Genomic DNA, 12625 nt, shown 5'->3' on the forward strand with positions numbered 1-12625 from the left:
TTTGAAAAACTATTCATACGTGTTTCATCTGTTGTGTAACAGTTAAAGTTGTGAGTACATTATTTTTCAAATAAACACACAAATGCAAGTTATAGCCAATCAATAATCAAGTCTGCTGACAGGCCTTAGTAAGTTAAGTGTTGGCTGTTGTTGGGAAGTCCCGCGTACATCACGCTGTTTACGATACGATACTCTGGTTACGTGACACAGTCTTTCATCATCAAAATTTCAATACACGAAAAAGCCCACAAGTTTACAATTATTTATTAAATTTAAGATGCATCATTTAAAAATACATTTGATATGTTTTTAAATGATGCAGATTTTAAGAAAAGTTCAAGGTTGAAGAAAGTAGATTTCCAGGGGGGCATTAAGTAATTTTTTAGAAAGGGAGTGGTAGGCCAAATAAGTTTGGGAACCTCTGAGTAAGACCAAGGTGTCAGTCTGTGAAAATATAGAAAGATATGACTTCTGGCTAAATCTGTAAACATGGCAGATGAGCCTCAAGAGTATGGAATCTCTTATCAGAGCTGTGGCTTTTGCCGAAAGAGCTGTAATCTCTTAGCAGATCAGGAAGGGACTTTCTAGGCTTCCCTTCAGAGCAACAGCGTGGCTGACTTGGTGAGAGCGGCACCTGCTCATTTGGTGAATGATGGCCTGTGCCAGTGAAGAACCCTGGTTTGGAGAGATTCTTCATCTAGGAACCATGAGTGGTATACTTGTGAGATATGGGGAATTCCTCTTTGTGCCAGTCCTTCGTTTTCCAAATGAGGAAACAGAAGCTCAAGATAGATATCGTAGAATATAAGAAACAGCCAGACGATGCTGGCCAGTACAGTGCAATCACCCTGAGTTTGTTAGGCAGGAAGGGGCTGCAAGTACAGGAGATCTTAATTGGGGTTAAGCACCAAAAAAAGTGTGACACCAAATCTGTCCATAGGAGGGTATTTCCATATAAGAATAAGATAAACTCATTATCACTGGAGATGGCATCAGCCTTGCTCCTCATACCTCATCAATACCTTTTGGTGCCTCTGTCCATTTGATTAGAAGACGGGAGGGCAAGCCTCCTCCCATGGCCTCCCATTAAAGAGGATTCAGAAACCAAGTCTTTGTTTTCCATGAGCTTCTCTGTTGGGTTTTGATTCTACCAGCACCATCATCATCCCTGCTACCCTGCCTCACAAAACCTATCTCCCTTTTGTGTGTTATCTTTGCTTACGTATATGTTTGTATTTGATTATAGCCTTCTCTGGAGTGGGGTAGGGAGGGAGGGAGAAAAAAAAGTGCACAGCAGAGAACAAAAGAAAACTTAGAGGGAATCACAGAAAAGCAGGGTATATTTAAAAACAATGTAATATTTATTCATAGGTTTTTTTTTAAATGAACAGGCCGAAATGGCAATCCCATAGTTTTACATTGAATTCTCTCTTTATGTTATGCTGTGTATGTGAAAATACTCCTTTTTTTTGTCTTTTTGTGACAGTAAGCAATTTGATGTAGGTTATATGTATGAACACAGGTTCAGCAGTTCGGTTGAACATACACTGATTTTGTGCCTGCTGTGTGCAAGGGTTTCCTCAGATGTAAAATGAGTTGGAGAAAGAAATGGCAAACCACTCCGGTCTGTTTGCCAAGAAAACACTAAATGGCGTCACAAAGAGCCGGATGTGACTGAAACGATGGAACGATATAACGGGAACAAAACAAACGACAGTCTCTACCCTGAGGGAAGCGATCTGTTCCTTGGTGTTGTATTCCTTTTTAATAGACTGCTGTAGTTATGTTTATACCAACTTAGCTATTTTGGGTCGTGGTCATGGTAGCAGTTTTCTTTCCTGATAATGTATAGGTCGTTTTATTCCAGAACGCTGGTATCGGCCCGTGAGGCTATGGTGGCTCCCTACCCCAAAGCACATCTTAAAAGTTATTTGTAATGTATTAGCACATATTGATGTGCTCCAACATACTTCCCAACAATTACCCAAACTCCGCTACAAAGTACATTCCTGTAAATGGTTCCCCATAACTGCCTCCTAGTGAGATTTTGACAGACTCTATGGAGTTCCTTTCTGCTTTTGTCGTTTATTGTTCATTAACCAAAACAGAGGGAAGAGTTTTACCTTTGATGGTATATATCAGACCATCCTTGTCCATTGCCTCAAGTCATTTTCTGCCGCTCCCTAGAGGGCCTTTTTCTGAAAATTGGAGCTAATATTTCTGTGTCATTTTCAGCTTTATAAAGTGTGAGGAGGCTCCAGAGAGGGGAAGTGACTTGCCCAGGGCCATACATAATCAGAAGTGGGGTTTAGACCCAGATCCCTCCTGATAACCAAGTCCACTGCATTTACCACTTCTGTGCTCTGAGTCTGATGGACATGTCTCTTTGAAAAGAAGCAAAGATTCAGATGGAAACAGATTAGTGTTAAGAAGCCATGTCATTTGAATTTGAGACACCCATGTTAAATATTAAGTTGGAAATGATTCAATGGAATTTTAAAGGTAAGCCACTGTTGATAGCAGGCACTACTAGGGACTTCGTCCAAGAAGTGTAGGAAGAATGAAGCTTTAAGAATGGCAAAGAGAAATGTGAAAAAGAGGCATTGCTCTAGCATTATGGATTGAGGGTCTGACAGTGTAAATGGGGAGAGTTTTTATGTTTGCTTTCTCAATAAGGTGACGAAGTGAAGTGTGGGGAAATGCATACAGGGTCACAGCTGTACCAGGAGTTTGGCAGGTGAGTAACTAAATTCTGAAGTAGCAGACCTGGCAGGATCAGGTAGCGGCCTTTGGTTAAAAGCAAGACGAGCAGGTCCAGGAGGAGCAGGAATAGGACAAGGCTGGAGATGTCAGTTGAGACAGGAAGGTAGCATAGATCTAGGCAGGGGCCAGAGTCCAGGAATGTAAAGAGTTGGAGCTAGCTTTGGCCATATCAGGGCAGTTAGCTATCAGCTGCCTTGTAAACACGTGGGGTGATCCTCAAGAAGATTGTCAGGCAGAGGCTGTTTGCCAAGCAGTGGTCAGAGTGGCATGTGCCCTGCTCATAGCTGAGATGCACACACTGTCTCTTTTGGCAACAGCTGTACACAGACAAGGGGCCAGAATACCAATGACATCTCCTTTAGCTCTGCTGTGTTGTGATTTCTGCTGAAAATGTGACTTTTACTGCATAGCACTATGGATTATTAAAAGAATAAATGGTCTTTATCTCCCGGCTTTGACAAACCTTAGGAACTACTTTTGAAGATTTTTGACTGCAGTAAACGTTAATGGCTCAAGGAATTTGGAGTTACGATCTTTCTCACTTTGGCTTCAGAATTCTCTTAAGCATCACACTGTGCACGTGAGAATGGAGCCATTGTTTAGGAAGGAAGGGAACTGTTTGCTCTTTGGGAGCCTCAGTATTGTGGTATTCTAGAACATCGGGTTCCTGGGCTGTTTGCAGTAAATCCACCATCCCCTCCCTCTGCCAATTGATTTCCGCAAATCAAAAGCGATTCTACAAAATGGGAGACAGGACAGTACTGTAGAGCAAACCCTGGCTTCAGTATCCAAGGATTGGAGTTTAAATTTAGCTCTGTTTGTTAGTGGTGTGTGACTTGACAGTCTCAGCTTCCTCATTTGTGAAATGAAGGGAAGAGACTAGGTTTTATACCAAATTCTTAAAAATTCTAAACTTAACAAACATTAAATAAAATTAGTATTTCCGTATGCAAAGTAGAACAGAAAAGGAGGATTATATATGAAACTGAATAATCGGTTAGAGTTTGCTTTTCCCTTTTTCCTTTTTTTTAATAGTATTTTTTCCAATTACAGGTAAAGACAATTTTTAACATTCATTTTTTTAAAAAATGTTGAATTCCTAATTATCTCCCTTTCTCCTTCACCATTGTCTCCCTAAGATGGTTAACCGTTTCACATAGGTTATGCATATGTTTGCTTTTTCTTTTAATTGTCTAATAAATCTAACAGTCAGTCAGCAAGCATTTATTAAGCCCTTACTATGGTGCTAGGCAGTGAGCTAAGTGCTAGGGAGACAAAGAAAGGTAAAAGCTTTCCCTTCCCTCAAGAAACTTCTGTTCTAATGGGGGAGGCAACATGTAAGCAAGTAGATACATATAAGATACAGACAGGGTACGGCAAAGTAATCTCTGAGGGAAGGGCACTCGCAACTGGGAGAACAGAAGAGAGCTCCCGCGGAAGGTAGAATCTGAGCTGAATCTTGAAGTTGGAGTGTTATGTGCAAGATGCATCAAGTAGCTCAGTGCAGCTGCATAGGAAAATGTATGGAGGAAAGGAAGTTTGCAAGAGGCCTTGTCATGAAGAGTTTTCAAACCCAAGCAAAGGAGTTTATAGCTGATCTAAGACATCTGTCCAGCCCTCCTGGGCTGTATTTTATAGTGTTTTGCATCATGGAATCCTACCCACGTTTCCTCAGAGCTCTTTGAACATTCTTTGTTGTTGTTAGTTTTTCTCAACAGCCTCCAAACAGTGAGAGCGTTCCTGAGGATATTTTTAAGTGACTGTGCTATACTCTTATGGTTGTACCTGGCCTGGCTCTAGGAATATAGAGAAGGGGACATATATGAGAGATGTTGTGGCACTAGAAATGACAAGATTTGGGAGCAGATGGAATATGTGGGGTGAATGAGGATGACGAGTTGAGGATAATATCTAGGTCAGGGGTGGGCAACCTGTAGCTTCAAGGCCACAAGTGGCCCTCTAGGTCCTCAAGTGTGGCTCTTTGACTGAATCTGAACTTCACAGAACAAATCCCCTTAATGAAAGATTTTTTTCTGTAAAACTTGGTCTCAGTCCAAAGGCACCCAAGGACCTAGAAGGCCATATGTGGCCTCGAGGCTGTAGGTGCTCCACTCTTGATCTAGGTTGTAGATCTGGGTGATTGAGAGGATGATGGTATTCTCAACAGAAATATGGAAGAAATTCAGAAATGGGGAGAGTGTGGAGGGAACCTAATGAGTTCAGTTTTAGACATGCTGAGTCTGAGATTTGTATGGGGCATTGAATTTGAGATGTCCAAAAGACGGTTGGTGATACATGACTTTAGCTCAGGAGAGAGACTAGAGCTGGATACATAGATCTGGGAATCATCTGCATAGAGATAGTAATTGAACCATGGGAACTGATGAGATCACCAAGTAAGAGAGTATAACCAGGTTGTCTCTGGCCTCATTCTTTCAGGGCCAGAACCTTTATATTTTCTTGATCGCCAGCTCCCCCCACCCCCACCCCCACCACATACAGTGTTCTTAGTTTTCAGTCACTGAGAGGGAGGTGGTTGGGGATTCTCTCATTTCTGCCATCGGCTTGGGTGCTGCAGATTGTGTTCACTTTGGTTTTGGGGTCCCAGTGACTAGCTCTCTAGTTCCATTTAACCATTCAGATCTATTGGATTATCTTTTACAAAGGGATATTTACCATAAAGTTATGGCAAGAACCAATGTAAAACATTTCCCCCAACACTTTGGCAGCTCAATTTTTCATACCACCTTGGTATCTGGGCAGGAGAGGAGGGTTAGGCTCGCCGATTATCTCAGTTTCCACATAGTATTAATCCCAACAAGTTCAAGTCCAAAGCCCCACTGGGCAAGCTTCCTGTAACCCTGGACTCCTGTATCCTCATGGCTCTAGTTCCTGGGTTGGAGGCTCCACTCCCTGTACCTAGAACTGAAAAGGACAAAGGAAAAACAGAGGAGAGGGGAAGGGGTCCATTTAGCGATGGGGGAAGGAAGAATAGGGGTGAATGAGGTTCTGCATGGAGTGCTTTCTTATTTTTAGTCCAGACACGGCACTGTACTATTTATTGATAACTTTGCTCACAGGTAGAAATACAAAGAGCAGCCAAGTAGCCCCTTTGTTGGCAGAGGGTTCCGTGTCCTGTTCCGTCAGGTCATTTTACAACTACCCAAAGTTAAGGGAGTTCTTTTGGGAATTTGTGCTTTGAGATACATAATTGAAGCTTATATTTTTAAGGATCAAGGGCTGGCGGATTTAGGCAGAAGTCACAGAAATTTCCCTAAGTAACCAGTCTGTTTCCTGCTCTACAAAGTGAGTTGGACTAGATGATAGCTAAGAATATTTCCAGTTTGAACATTCTGTGTTCTGTAAATGAGCTTGCTTCTCTGATTTTGTGCTGTCTCATGTCCCCTCTCTACTCTCTATGAGGAAGCCATTCTAGGCTGGAGGACAGCATGGAGGGAGAAACGAGCTTGGCAGGTGTCAAGACTGTCAAAAAGACCTGGTTGATTAGAATAGAGAATGTGTTCTGGGGAGTAGTAAGATACAAGTTTAAATTGTACTATAGGGCCAAATTATGGAGAGCCTTGAAAGGCAGGTAGAGGAGTTTGGAGATTTGTAGTGTGGTGGCAAAAACCTTGGTTTTGGAACCAAGGAGATGCAGTATTTTGTATGTCTAGTGTTGGACTTGAAGTCAGGAAGCCCTGGGTTTGAATTCTGCCTTAGATACTTTCTGGCTGTGTGACCCTGGACAGATCACTTAATCTCTCCTCTCTCAGTCTCGATTTCCTCATCTGTGAAATGGAGATGATAATAATAGTACCTACCTCCCATGGTTGTGGTGGGGATCAAATGAGATACCATATGTTAGCCTTAAAATGCTATGTAAATGCTATTATTAGTAATAGTAGTAGTAGTAGTCACTGTTTTATGTGACTTTGGGCACTCACTCAAATCAAAGACTTGCAAGTCATGGCATCATCTCCCTGATGTCATGGTCCTCTTTGAGAATGAAGGACAAACACAAATAGTTACTCTTTCTCTTTTGGACAGCAAGTCTGAGGGTCTTCCCCCTCACAGTTTGATTTTTTTTTTTTAAAGGGCCATCCCTTGACTCACGTCTTAAAGAGGCCTATTCACTGAATGGGCGTTAACCTTACTCAAAGTGAGAACCTGAAAAACCCTTAGCTTAAAATGACCAGGGTCTTTCATTGCATCCTGGGCCAACTGCAGTAATCCTGATGAATATCTGGCCACTGGATCTAGATGGCTCTGGAGGAGAAAGTGAGGATGGTGACCTTGCACAGCCCTCCCTCATTCAAATCAAAGTCAGTTGCAAGTCATGTCATCATCTCCTTGATGTCATGGTTGTCTTTGAGAACGAAGGACAAACACAACAACACAACAGTGACTTTGGACAAGTGACTTGACATCTCTGGTCATCATTCTTCTCATTTAAAATATGAGAGTTGGATTCCCAAGACCCCTTTCATCTCTAAATCTATGATCCTATAACCTTAGTTCCTTCTAGGTCTAGCCCCACCAATCCTAAGGTATATCAGTACCTAAGTGGCTTTAGACAAGTTATTTCCCCTCTTTATGCCATCATTGCCTTATCTGTAAAACGAGGGGGTTAGGCTGGGTGGCCTCCAAGGGCAAGGCTTCAAGCAGGGAAGTAACATGATTGAATGGAGTGCTTTAGGAAGATGTCAGTGTAAGAGACACTAGAAGCAGAAAGCCTAGCTTTGAAACAGGTGCAATAATCCAGCCATAAAGTCCTGGCCTAAGGTAATGTCAGTGAGAGTGCAGCAGGAATGATCCAGTGGGACTTGGTGAGAAATTAGTTATAGGGAGCAAAGAAGAAAGATGAGCTAGGGATAACTTGAGCCCGAGTGATTGGAAGAATGGTGCTGCCATTGATATAACTTGGTTACTTAGGAAGGAGATTCAGTTTTGGAAGAAAATTATATATTCATGTTTATGCATGTTGAGTTTGTGGTGAGAGATTGGCAGAGTCATTAGCATGGAAGTAATCATTGGTGCCATGAAAGCTGATGAGATCTCTGAGAGAGAGGGTACAGAAAGAGTACTTGAGGGGCAAAAATTAAGCTTTAGGGAATGCCTACAGTAAATGCTAGGAAGAATTAATAGGAATCCACAAATAGTACAAAGAACAGTCAAAGAAGTTGGAGTGTTACAGAAGCCAAAGAGAGAGAGTTTCAAGGAGGAAGTGGTCAACAGCATCTAATGGCACAGAGAAATCAAGGAATGTGAGTCTATTAATTTGTCTATTAACACTAAGCAGATGAGCTCCATTGTTGCACAAAACTGCATTGTGCCAACATAATCCAAAGTAAAGTGCCATTGGTGATGAAGCCTTTCAAGTTAATGAAAGTACTATTTAGTATGCTTTCTCAGTAGAGAATCATTGATTAATGGACTGTCAGTACTGAGACACCTTAGAAGTCATTAATTCAAACCCCTCGTTTTAAAGATGAGAGAACTGAGGCCCAGTGAAGGGAAGAGACTTGCTCAGTTACACAGCAAGCCATCAAAAGAGCTGGCATTGGAACTCAGATTTCCTGCCCCTCTGCCTGGTATTCACTCTGCTGTGGCTGTAATTCAGAAAGTTTTTAGTCTAGTTCAGGGCATTGGTAAGTTTAGAGATTCTTAAACTAGAAGAGTCTGTGAGCTTTTGGGTTTTCTTGATAACTACGTTTCAGTATGATTGGTTTTCTTTGTAATTCTCTCTGTTTTTCACATTTAAAAACATGATTCTTAGGAGCACATAGGCTTCACCAGACAGCCCAAGGGGTCCAGAACACAAAAGAGTTGAAGAAACTCTCCGCTGGTCTAGTTACTTGAAGATGATGATGATGTTTTGTATTTATCTAGTGCTTTAAAGTTTGCAAAGCACCTTAAATATACTTTATCATTTGTTCTTCCCTCCAGTCTGATGAGGTAGGTACTATAGGTACCATCATCCACATTCTCCAGGTAAGGAAATAGGCTCCAAGAGGTGATGTGACTTAACAGTGCTAGTACGTGTTAGAAACAGAAGTTGAACCTTCCTGTTTCCAGCTCCAGAACTGTCTAAGTCTAGGACATGCTTTAGACACAGAGAGAATCAGGTTGGGTTTTTTTAGTATGTATTTTTTTCTCTTTTGACTGAAAATTTACAAGGGGTGAATGGAAAGAAAACACACTTAAAACAAAGAAATAATCAAATTCTTGATCTAAGCCAAGCATTAAGTAATCCAGAAAGTACGCGTGGTTGCACATTTTAAAATGCTAGACAGAGTAACTGTCGGCAGCACGTATCTTGATGTTGCATAACTCTGTTCTAAGAACCGGAATGAACTCTAAGGAAAGGCAGCTATCACTGCATCTTTTTTTGGGTGGAGGTACTACACAGTACCCAGGCCCTCGTGTGGCCTCACCTTCAGCATTCAAAGTAGCGAGACAACTCCACATGAGTGCTGGCTTTCCCAAAGCAGGCAGCCATTTGCTTCAGATGGACATTTATTCTAATGAGGCTACCAGTGGTCCAGAGAGTTTTGGAATTGTTGGAGCATGTTTACAAAACAAACGAGAACGGCTGTCTCTTTACTTTATTGTCTGGCCTCAACTTTAATACCAAACAGTATTACTCAGCTAGTTTCTTCACCTTCTTCCCTAGAATGACTTTGGGCTATTTCAGGAATCTCAGTCATACCCTCAAAGGATGAAGATTGGCCTCTATTGTCTTCAAAACAAGGCTATGCCCAAAGAGGAGTGCAGACGTGTTTGGAGTACTGGTGGCAGTGCATGTCCTCCCAAGGAGATAAGTCTGAAGGACAGGTAGCACCCCACCCCCCTGCCCTGTGCTCACCCCCACATAGGGACTCCCTTTCCACCTTTGCTTCACAGAATCCCTGGCTTCCTTCAAACCACAGCCCAGGTATCACCTTCTGCAGGAAGCCTCTCCTTGATTCCCATCATATGCATCCTCATCATCACCTCAGGACATTTTCCGTTCTGCTGATGCTGCTTCGCCACCCAGACCCCCAGAGATAGTGCATGAGTGAAGCTAAAGCCACTTGGCTCAGCATTCCTTGGGCCTGTGTGTCTTCATCTTCACTCTGGCCATTTGCAGCTCTGCTACTATCTCTTGTTCTAAACTCTAATCAAATCAGTACTACCATTGCCTCTGAAAGGGATTGGTCAGTGAACTGCCCTTACTGCTCCACTTATCATCTCTGACTTTCCCCTGACCACCGCTTCACCATGTAATGTTTCTCCTTGCTTTTATGTTAGTATCCCAGCTCTTAGCGTATAGTAAACATTTCATAAATGCTTTTTCGTTCATTTTTTCCCTCTTGAGGTTATTCTGTATTGACTTATCTGTATTTTAGTTGCCCCCCCCCAACAGAATGTAAGTTCCTTGAAGGCAGGTACTGTCTGCTTTTTCACAGAATCCCAGAATTTGTGGATTGGAAGGACTCTCTAGTCCAATTCACGTATCACCTGTCTCACAAGTAATTGTCCCAGCCTCTGTTTGAAGTCCTACAAGGATAGGGAGCCCATTCAACTTTGGGCCAGCTCTCATTTTGAGAAGTTGCTCCTGGTTCTGCTCTCTGGGGCCAAACAGAACAAGAATGATCCCTCCTCCTTCTCCTAGCCCTTCATGTACTTGAAGGCAGCCGTCATGTTCTTGGGCCCTCTCTTCTCCAGGTCAAATATCCCCAGTTCCATCAAATGCTCTTCAAATATTAATATGATTGTACATGTCGAGCCTAGATCAGATTGTATGCCGTCTTGGGGAGGGGGAACATTTAGAACTTAAAATCTTATAAAAGTGAATGTTGAAAACTAAAAATAAATTAATTTAATAAAAAATGCTCTTCAAATGATGAGGCCTCTAGGCCTTTCTCTAAGCCTGGTTGTTCTCCTTGGACACTCCCCAGGTTGTCAATGACCTCTTTAAACTGTGTCACCCAGAACTGAACATGGTACTCCAGGTGAAGTCTGATGAGGGCAGAGGGCAGTGGGGACCATCACCTTCCTATTCCTGGAAGCTTTGCCTGTCTCAATGCAGCGCAAGACTGCATTAACTTCTTTGGCCACCACTTCACACATTGCTGACTCATGTTGAAATTGCAATACACTAAAACCCCCAAAGTCTCTTCAGCAATGGATAGAGCTGGGAGTCAGGAAGATCTGAGTTCAAATGTGGCCTCAAACATTTACCAGCAGGATGACCCTGGGAAAATCACTTAACCTCTGTCTGCCTCAGTTTCCTAATTTGTAAGTAATAGCATTTATCTCCCAGAGTTATTGTGAGGCTCAAATGAAATAATATTTGTAAAATGCTTAGCACAGTGCCTGGCACATAGCAAGTGCTTAATAAATGCTTAGTTCTCTCCTCCCTTCGTTCCTTCCTTTTTTCTTCTTTCCTTCCATCTTATACTTGTGAAATTGATTTTTGAGGAGCAGCTAGGTGGCGCGGTGGATAGAGCACTGGCCATGAAGTCAGGAGGACCTGAGTTCAAATTGGCCTTAGACCAAACACTTGACACTAGCTGCGTGACCCTGGGCAAGTCACTTAACCCCAGTTGCCTTACCCAAGTGCAAGACTTTACATTTATCCCTATTGCATTTCATATCTTTAGATTCCTACCAGTGCTATAGAACAGGAATTTCCTCACTGCAGTCCAAGGGCCGTATCTGGCCTACTGCCTGTTTTTATGGCTAAGAATGCTCTAGACCAGGGTAGGGGACCCTGTGGCCTCAAGGCCACATGTGGCCCTCTGGGTGCTCAGGTGCAGCCCTTTGACTGAATCCAAATTTGTTCAGCAAAGTTTGGATTCAGTCAAAGGGCCACACTTCAGGACCTAGAAGGCCACATGTAATCCTCAAGGCCACAGGTTCCCCACCCCTGCTCCAGACCATCAGGAGCCTTTAGAACACTGAGGCTGTCAGACAGTATGGTATCTAGTCCTACCAGCTTTGTGTCTTCTGCCAAGCTGAGGAGCAAACCATCTGTGCTTTTATCCGAGTTATTGATAAAAATGTGGAAACAGCACAGGGCCAAGCATAAATCTTTGGAGTTCTCTATTGGGGACCTTCTGCCACACTGACATTGAATCATTAATAGTTATTCTTTGAGTCCAGCCATTTAACCAGTTAAGAATCTGTCTAGCTTGTTTATTGTTGTCTCTGTCTTTGAATTATATGTCTTTGTATCACCAGTGTCTTGCACAGAGTAGGTACTTGGTCACTGCTTGTTGAACTGAGACATTCATTTGGACGGGGAAGTTCTAAGCTCTTTCCAAGGTGTATTTGGGAAACCAGTGACATGACTTTATGGTTGTACTTCACTGCTGGTGTCTGCTTTAGCTGATGAACAGAAATCTTCCAATACCTTAATGTGACTCTCAGATAAAGGCTCCTAAAGGGGAAATGTGGATTGGGCCAAAACCAAAAAGGAAAGGGGGTGATGGGAAAGCTCTTCCATCTTTAAAATAAGGGCTTTGGACTAAATGATCTAGAAGGTGACTCCCAGTACTGACAGTCCATCAGTCAGTCATTTTCTGCTGGTAGAGGGTACTAAACAGAACTTTCACCTCACCAACTGTGCTTTATTTAGGGTTATGTTGATATAGTGCAGTTCTGTGCAGCAACTCAGGTAACTTAATTAGTGTTGATAGTCAAATCGTGATCACTCATACTCCTCCTCTCTGTAGTTTGCCATTGTTGACTGCTTCCTCCTTGAAACTCTCTTCCATTGGTTTCTGTGTTTGGTAAATAGAGCTCCAAAGAAAGGTAAGCTTTGATGCATGACTAGAACAGTAGAAATTGGGGATAGTACAGATCAGATGGGCAAAGA

Source organism: Phascolarctos cinereus, unplaced genomic scaffold (assembly GCF_003287225.1).
Source record: "Phascolarctos cinereus isolate Bilbo 61053 unplaced genomic scaffold, phaCin_HiC Scaffold_8;HRSCAF=390, whole genome shotgun sequence".
In the NCBI taxonomy this organism is placed as follows: domain Eukaryota; kingdom Metazoa; phylum Chordata; class Mammalia; order Diprotodontia; family Phascolarctidae; genus Phascolarctos; species Phascolarctos cinereus.